Source organism: Phascolarctos cinereus, unplaced genomic scaffold (genome assembly GCF_003287225.1).
Source record: "Phascolarctos cinereus isolate Bilbo 61053 unplaced genomic scaffold, phaCin_HiC Scaffold_4;HRSCAF=312, whole genome shotgun sequence".
NCBI lineage: Eukaryota > Metazoa > Chordata > Mammalia > Diprotodontia > Phascolarctidae > Phascolarctos > Phascolarctos cinereus.
The window spans coordinates 677467940-677477909 of NW_027555847.1; positions in this window are offsets into that span (position 1 = coordinate 677467940).

Genomic DNA, 9970 nt, shown 5'->3' on the forward strand with positions numbered 1-9970 from the left:
GGCTTAAGGAGGGAATAACATACACACTCAATTGGGTATGGACATCTATCTTACCCTACAGGAAAATAGGGGGGGAAGGAGATAAGAGAGAGGGGGATGATAAAAGGGAGGGCAGATTGGGGGAGGAGGTAATCAGAAGCAAACACTTTTGAGGAAGGACAGGGTCAAATGAGAGAATAGAATAAATGAGGAATAGGATAGGATGGAGGGAAATATAGTTAGTCTTTCACATCATGACTATTATGGAAGTGTTCTGCATGACTATACATGTATAACCTATATTGAATTGTTTGCCCTCTCAGTGAGGGTGGGTGGGGAGGGAGGAAGGAGAGAATTTGGACCTCAAAGTTTTAAAAACAAATGTTAAAAATTGTTTTTACATGCAACTGGGAAATAAGATATACAGACAGTGGGGTATAGAAATCTATCCTGCCCTACAGGAAAATAGAGGGGAAAGGGATAAGACAATGGAGGGGGGTGATAGAAGGGAGGCAGTTTGGGGGAAGGGGTATGCAAATGTACACTGTCTTGGGGTGGGAGGAGGGAAGAAATGAAGAGAAAAATTGGAACTCAAAATCTTGTGGAAATGAATGTTAAAAACTAAAAATAAATTAATTGAAAAAAAAGCACTTTACAAATATAATTTTGTCCTGGAAGCCCTCAGAGGTGGGTGCTGTTATTATTCTCGTTTTATAGATTAGGAAACTGAGGCAGGTAAGAGATTAAGTGACACAAGTCACATAGCTAGTGTCTGAAGCTGGATTCAAACTCAGATCTTGCCATCCACAGGTCCCTCACTCTACTCACTGTGCCACCCAGCAGCCTCAGTATGGCACAACATATTCAGTAAACCCAAAGATACCAACTACTGGGGAAAGGACTTCCTTTTTTTTTTAATTAAAAATTTCTTTTAAAAAATTATTTTCTTCCTATTAACCCTACCCCCACATTTAGCAAAAAAAATTTTAAGCTAAAAAATAAAGCCCTTAATACATAGTTTCATAGTCCAGCAAAACAAATTCCCACATTAGCCATGTCAGAAATGTATGTTTCTTTCTGCATTCAAAGTTCATCATGTCTCCAGCAGAAGGTGTGCAGAGTGTTTCATCTTTATTCTTTTGGACTCCTGCTTTATCATTGTATTGATCAGAGTTCTAAAGTATTTTGAGTTTCTCTGTAAGTGATTTAGAGGATTTTTTTTTTCTTATGATTGGTGATAGCTTGGATTTCTTCCTTCAAAAACTGCCTATTTATAACCTTTCACCATGTATCTACTGGGAAATAGCTCTTAGTTTTATAAATTTGAATCTTCCTTTTGTGTCTTAGATGTGAGACCTGTATTAGATAAACTTGCTGCAAATATTTTTCTCATTTACCTGTTTCCCTTTTAATTTTTCCTTTAGTATATTTGTGCCAACATCTTAGAATTTTATATAATCAGAATTGTTCACTTTATCTTGTGTAATCCTGTTTATCACTTGTTTAGTCATGAACTTTTCCCCTCTTTATAGTTCCAAAAGTTAATTTGTTCCTTCGCTTATCTAATTTGTTTATGATGTGACCTTTTATTCTAAGTCATGAATCCATTTGGAACATATGGCATGAAGTGTTGGTCTAAAGCTAATGTCAGGGGTGGGAAGATTCTGAGAAGATGTCGGAGTAGGTCAGAAAACTTTTGGCTCTCCAAATTTTTTCCACAAAAAAAAAAAAGGCATTCCCCCTCAGGGGGAATGTAGAGCAGTGGAAATAAACAAAAGTTGAGGTAAAGCATAACAAACAATAAGCCCTGGGAATAGCTGCGGTTGGGGGGCAGCCTTAGCCTTAGAAACTTTTGTCTCCCAGACAGTGTGAGGGTCTGACCACTGAGTAAGGACACCAAGCATAGCTGTGCTGACCGGATGTATCCCAGGCTGTGGCTGTAGGGGGAAGGAGCTAGCACACACCTGGTGGGTGCAGCAGCAAAGGGGAAGGGACCTTGCTGGCTATAGGCACTTGCAGATTCCCTGGTCTCAGTTCCAGGGTAGAGAGGATACCTGTGGTTAGCAGCCACTTGAGGGACAGGGAGCAAGATCATTTGTGGGAAAGTGTGGCTGGGGGCCCTAGCCCTAGCCTTGTCTTAGGAATGAAGAGGAGAGACCAGAGTTGAGCCCCAAGACAGACCTCAGAAAATAACAGTAAGAAGAACCTAAGGCTTGGGGCATGATGCCCCATACCTCAGAACTAAAACTTAATTATGCTAATAGCTTCTAAAAACAAAATACAACAAAAAATAAAAATGAGTAAACAAAAGAGAAAGAACCCAGCCATGGATAGCTACCGTGGGGATAGAGAAGATCTGGATTCATATTCAGAGGAAGATAATGGAGCTAAAAAAAGGCCACTCCTTTTTTAAAATAAGAAATGTCAAATGGTCCCAAACACAAAAAAGAGTTCTTGGGAAGAACTTAAAAAGGACTTTAAAAATCAAATAAGAGAGAGCAAGGAAAAATTAGAAAAAGATAAAAGCAATCCAAGGAAATTATGAAAAGAAAGTCAACCAACTTGAAATAGAGAATCAAAAACTTAAGAAAGAAAATTCCTTGAAATCTGGAATTGGGCAAAGGGACATTAATGATGTTCTAAGACACTAAGATATCATAAAACAAAATCAAAAGAATGAAAAATAGAAGAAAATCTGAAACATCTCATCAGAAAAACAAGCGATCTGGAGAACAGATTGAGGAGAAATACTATAAGAATAATTGGACTACCTGAAAAGTATGATTAAAAAAAAAAGAATCTTGATACAATATTATAAGAAATTATCAAGAAAAATTGCCCTGAAGTTTTAGAACAAGAAGGTAAAGCAGAAATAGAAAAAATCCACCAATCACCATCTTAATGAGATTCTAGGAGGAAAACTTATAGGAATATTATAGCCACATTTCAAAGTTCCCAAGTTAAGGAGAAAATATTGGAAGCAACAAGAAAAACAACAACAAAAAATTTAAATGTCATGGAGCTACAATAAGGATCACCCAAAACTTCACAGCTACTACCTTGAAGAGCCATAGGTCTTGGAATACTATATTTCTTTATTTTTTTAGGCAACTGGGGTTAAGTCACTTGCCTAGGGTCATACAGTTAGTAAGTGTCAAGTGTTTAGTCTGAGTCCGGATTTGAACTCAGGTCCTCCTGACTTCAGGGCCGGTGTTCTATCCACTGCGCCACCTAGCTGCCCCTTGGAATACTATATGTATTTCATAGAACAAAAGAGCTGGGGTAACTTACTCAAAAAAATTAAGTGTAAATCTGAATGAAAAAAAAAATGGACATTTAACAAACTGAAAGACTTTCATATATTTGTGACAAAAACAGCAGAACTCAAGGGAAATTTTGACATATAACATCCAGGAGAAATATAAAGTAAACATTAATGACCAATTATAAGAGACTCAATAAGGTCAAATTGTTTACTTCTTATATATGAAAATATTATTAGTACTTTTATGACTGTCATTATTTGGGTAGTTTGAAAGAAAGGCGTGGTCTGAACTGAATATGATGGGATGATTCTGAAAAAATAAAATTGGAGATAAAAAGGAGTAATCTTATACAAATGAGGCATAAAAGGAAAAACTGATACAGAAGAAGCTAGTAGGGGGGAGGGTGAGTAGTGTTAGAACCTTACTCTCATTGGGAATGTTCTAAAGAGGGCACAACAAATATATCTAAAAGGTAAAAAGTCTTCTAAATTCAGGAAGAAATAAGAGGGGAAGGGGATAGGGCAGGGGGAGAGAATAAGGGAAGGATTCTTAGAGGGATGAGTAAGAATAGGTTCAGGAATAGGAGGGCAAGGTAGTGGGTAGAAGTAAAGTAGAGCAGTGAGGAGAGATAGGGTAAATAGGGTGAGAAGGATAGTGAGGAAAAATAGGAAGGAGGAAAATACGCAAGTAGTTATAGCTTAGAATGTGAATGGAATGAATTTACCCATGTGAATCCAACAATATGTTGCTTTCAGGAAACACAATAAAAATGAGAGATATACACAAAGATAAAATAAAGGGCAGAAGGAGAATTTATTATGTAAAAAAGCAGGAGTGGAAATCATGATCTCAGACAAAATTAAAGTTAAAATAGATTTAATCAAAAGAGAAAAATAGGAAAACTATGCAATGTGTCAACAATATTATTCAATATTGTTTTAGACCATTTAAAATAATTAGACAGTATAAAATACCTGAGAGTATACCTGCCAAAACAGACACAGGAACTATATGAACATAAACTCAAAACACTTTTTATACAAATAAAGTCAGATCTAAATAATTTAAGTAACATTTATTGTTCATGCATAGGTAAAGCCCATATAATAAAGACAATTTTACATAACTAATCTATTTATTTAATGCCATCCCAATTAAATTACTAAAAAAAAATCTTACTGAGTTAGAAAAAATAATAAAGTTCACTTGGAAGAACAAAAGGTCAGGAACTTCAAAGAAATCAAGAAAAAAAGACGTAAACGAAACAGATTCAGTAGTAGCATACCTTAAACTATGTTATAAGGTGAGAGTATTGTTGAAGTTTAAAATGGATATTTTTGATCACTTTAAATTAAAATTTTCTTGTACATGTAAAATCTATGCAACTAAGAACAGAAGGAATGCAGAAAATTGGGGGAAACTTTCATAGACAATCTCTCAGAATGTAGTTGGGTTGGAATACTGCCGTGATGTAGAAAAAGATGAGCTAGTTGATTTAGAAAAACATGGAAAGACTTGGACATGTGAAGGAAGATGCTATCCATCTTCAGAGAAACAGATGACAAGTGGAAATAGTACAGTCTTACATGTAAGTGTATGAGTGTATATATGCGTACATTTACAGATATCTGTGTGTGTGTATGTGTGCATACATGCTTAATTGTAGCCTTCTTTAGGGCAGGGTGCAGGAAAGGAGGGGGAAAAATAAAGTAAAAAGTATACAGCAGAGAACAAAAGAAAACCTACAAGCAAGCAAAGAAACAATGTGTAGTATTTATTATATAGACTTTCTTGAAATGGAAACTTATTTTTATATTGAATCTTCTCTTATGTTCTGCTGTGTACATGGCAACTTTTTTTGTCTTTTCCCATTTTGTATTTGTTTAAAATAAATTTTAAAATTTACAAAAAACAATGTTAAAAAGTTAATGTTTGCCAGACTACTGCCCAGTTTTCCTAGCAATTTTTGTGAAATAGTGAGGACTCCCCCCACTTTTAAAAAAAATATTTTCCCCTTAACTCCAGTTGCCTAAAAAAATTTATTTTTATTTCCAGTACCAAATTCTCTCTCCCTCCAGCCCCTTCCCCATCCATTGAGAAGGCAAGAAATAACATACCCATTATACATGTGAAATTATGTAAAACATATTTCTGTATTAGCTGTATTCCCCAGAGAGAGAGATCTCTGAGAAATGTAATCCAGTCTATGCTGAGTCTGTCAGTTGTCTATCTGGAGGTAGATTGCATTTTATATCATGAGTCCTTTGGAGTTGTGGTGGGTCATTGTAGTGATCAGAGTTACTAAGTCTTTTATAGCTGATTATTGTTACAGTATTACTGTTACTGTGTAGAAGGTCTTCCTGGTTTTGCTCACTTTACTTTGCATCAGTTCATATAATTCTTCACAAGTTTTTCTGAAATCATCCCCTTCGTCATTTCTTACAGTGTATTCTGTTGCATTCATAAGCCATAATTTGTTCAGTAGATTCCTACTTTATAGGCATCCTTTCAATTTTTAATTCTTTGCCACCACAAAAAGATATGCTATACATATCTCTGTATGTATGGATCCTTTTCCTTTTTCTTTACTCAGCTTGAGGCATAGACCCAGAAGCAATATTGCTGGGTCAAAGTGGGTGTTCAGTTTTATAGCCCTGTGGGTAAAATTAGATTGGACTAGTTCTACCAGCAGTGCATTACTGTACCTGTTTTCTCCTAACTCCCCTGGCATTTGTCATTTTCCTTTTCTGTCATCTTTACCAATCTGATGAGTATGAGGTGGTACCTCTGAGTTGTTTTAATTTGCATTTCTCTAGTTATTCATGATTTAGATATTTTTTCATATGATTATTGACAGTTTTGATTTTTTCTTCTGAAAACTGCCTATTCATATCCTTTAACCATTTATCAATTGTGGAATGGCTTGTTTTTTATAAATTTGGCTCAGTCCTTTATATGTATGAGAAATGAGACCTTTATCAGAAAAATTTTCTTCCCACTTTCCTGTTTTTTTTCTAATTTTGACTGCATTGGAAAGATTTGGAACTCAAAACCTTGTAAAACTGAATGCTAAAAATTGTCTTTACATATAATTGGGTAAAAATACTATTAAAAAATTATCCCTTTTACCTTCCCTTGTCTTACTGGTTCATTAACTTTTTCCCTATCCATAGAGCTAAGGTAATTTCCACCATGTGTCACTAATTTGTTTATTATATTATCCTTTATGCCTAAATGATGGACCCATTTTGAGCTTCTCTTGGTGTGCAGTGTCAGCTGTTGGAATACACCTAATTTCTGCCAGACTACAGTTTTCCCAGCAGTTGTTGTCCAGTAGTGCAGTCTTACGCCAATAGCTGAGATCTTTGAGTTTATCAAACACTAGCTGTACTCATTTGCTTTTATATGTTGTGTACCTAATCTGTTCCATTGATCAACCACTCCATTTTCTTACCTAGTATGAAAGTGTTTTAATGAAATTGCTTTGTAATATACTTTGTGATGTGGCCCCCTTGCTTCACTTTTTTTTCCCATTAATTCCTTTGATATTCTTGACCTTTTGTTCCTCTAGGTGAATTTTGTTATTTTTTTCTAGCTCTATAAATTAATTCTTTGACATTTTGATTGGTATGGCATTGAATAAGTAAATTCATTTAAGTAGTATTGTCATTTTTATTCTACTGGCTTACATAAGAGCAATTTAGATTTCTCCAGTTATTTAGATCTTTATTTCTATGATGAGTGTTTTTTAATTGTGTTCATATAGTTCCTCTGTGTGTGTGTGTGTGTGTGTGTGTGTGTGTGTGTGTGTGTGTGTGTGTGTATCTTGGAAGGTAGACTCTCTAACAACTTTATACTAATAGTCTGCAGTTATTTTAAGTGGAATTTCTCTCTCTCTTCCTGCTGGGCTTTGTTGGTAATATATAGAAATGCTGGTAATGTGTATGCGTTTATTTTCTATACTGCAACTTTGCTAAAGTAATTATCTTAACTAGTTTTTTAGTTTATTCTCTAGGATTGTCTAAGAATATTATATCAGGGGCAGCTAGGTGGCGCAGTGGATAGAGCACCAGCCCGGGAGTCAGGAGGACCTCAGTTCAAATCTAGCCTCAGACACTTGACATTAACTAGCTGTGTGACTCTGGGCAAGTCACTTAACCCCACTGCCTAGCCAAAAACAAAAACAAATTTAAGAATATTATGTCATCTGCAACAAGTGATGTTTTGTTTCCTTGTGGCCGGTGCTTATCCCTTGATTTCTTTTTCTTGACTTACCGCTAAAGCTAGCATTTCTCTAGCACATTGTTGAATAATGATGATAATGGACATCCTGAGGACTCCCTTTTTTGACAAAAACTGTTGGGGAAAACTAGAAAGCATTCTGGCAGAAATTAGAGTTAGACCAGGATCTCACATTTGCCACAATAAGCTTCAGATGGCTATGTGACCTAGATATAAAAGGTCATATTGTAAACAAAGTAGAACAAGGAAGAAAATCTCTTTCACTATTATGGCTAGGGAAGAGTTCATGACCAAAGGATAGAAAGTATCACAGAGGATAAAGTGGCCAGTTTTGAGTACATGAAATTGAAAAGTTTTTGCACAAAATGAATATGGTTAAAATTAGAAGGGAAACAGCTATTGACATCACTACTGTATATAACCTCAAAAGATCAATTGACTTAAAAAAAACCAACCTGTATTGACAGAAATTCAGTTTCATATATGATCCCCCTTTCTGTTCTTTGTTAAAGAGGGAGTGCCCCAGTGAGACCAGAAGTTTCTTCTAATCCTAGGCTAAGGGTCCTTGCCTTCATTGAAAGAACTCCTTAGCACTCTAGCTGAAAAATGAATGGTAACACTCTGGTCCATCCTGGCACTGCCAAGCCCAGCCCAGCCACAGGTGAAACACTAACCCTAACTGGTCTGTCACTTTTGTTTTAATTGGTTCCTTCACTTACTCCTCAGAAGCGATCTACATCTTCTTTTCCCTCTTCCCCTCAGTTGAGGACCTTGCCTTTTTACTGAGAAAAAAAAAGAGGGCATTTGATGTGAACTCCTTGTCTCATTCTTTTCATCTCAGAAAACCCCAGTCTCTGACCAACAGGTGGTCCTCCTCATCAAAGCCAACAAGTACATTTGATGGAGCCCCTTCCCTCCTTTCTCTCTAGTATGTGATCATCCCTGTGTATGGCTAAAGGGGAATGAGGGAGTAGGTCAGAGGGTGACCTAAGAGGTTGAGGAAATGTTGGAGTTTGATAGCATCTCCATGGAGATTACAATCACCTGGCATCAGGACAGGGGTTAGGGAATAGTGAACCAGGTGTTAACTCTTTGAGAGGGAGGGAGAATGACCTGGGCTTTGGTACACTAAAACTCAAGTACTTTTGAGGAGAGAGATTTCTGGCCAGTGCAAATGCCTGGATTTGGGAGACAGGAATGTATTACTCCAGGAGGCCCGGGTCACTGGACTACAGAGTAGGGTAGGGTGTAAGGAGGATGCTGGTTGGTGAACAGGCCTTCCTTTGGGTTCACGTGAGGGCCTTCAGGATACCAGCGCTCCTGCTCCCTTCCAGGGAGAGGGGTGTTGGGTGATTGTGTGGCAGGGGAGGCTTTTACTAGATACTGGTCCAGAGTGCAGAGTGCAGCCAGCTGAGGCAGGACCTGAAACACTAAGAAGGGCGGTTGTACGTATGCTGGGGGGAACGGGGGAAATTTTCCCCAACATTGTCTTTGGGCGTTCAGGTCAAAGTTGTAACCACTCTAAGCAGCCAGCCCCTGATGAAAAAGAGGGGAGGCTGGGAACTAGAACAATGGTTTGGGTCAGAACCTGGAGGGAGCTGGGTCAGGGATTGTTGAATGATAAAAGGGTGATAAAGCCCATGTTTGAGAGCATCTGGCCTTTGGCTAGCTTAAAGAGAGTAGATGTGATCCGTTTCCTAATTGGTCGACCCCTCATCCCTATGACGTCTTGTGTGAAAAAGACCCACACGTACTAAAGTATTTATAGCAGCTCTTTTTGTGGTGGCAAGGAATTGGACATTGAGGGGATACCCATCAGTTGGGGAATGGCTGAACAAGTTGTTATATATAATTGTGATGGAATACTATTGTGCTATAAGAAATGATGAACAGGCGGACTTCAGAAAAACTTGGAAGGACTTATATGAATTGATGCTGAGTGAAGTGAGCAGAACCAGAACATTGTACACAGTAACAGTCCCATTGAGTGATGACTGACTTTGGTAGACTTAGCTCTTCTCAGCAATACAAGAATCTAAGACAACTCCAAAAGTCTCATGATGGAAAGTGTTATCCACATCCAGAGAAAGAACGATGGAGTTGGAATGCAGGTTGAAGCATATTATTTGCTCTTTTTTTTGTTGTTTGTTTCATTTCCTCTTTCTTGTGGTTCTTTCTGTTGGTTCTAATTCTTCCTTACAACATGACTAACGTGAAAATGTTTAATAGGAGTGTGTATATATATATATATATATATATATATATATATATATATATATATACATACTATATCAGATTGTGTGCCATCTTGGGGAGGGAGGGGGAGAAAAATTTAAAACTCAAAAGCTTATAGAAGTGATTGTTGATAAATCAAAATAGATTAATAAAAAAAAGAAAATGTTTAACAGGAACATATATGTAGAACCTATATCAGATTGAATGCTGTCTTGGAGAGGGGGTAAGTGGAGAAAATTTAAAACTCA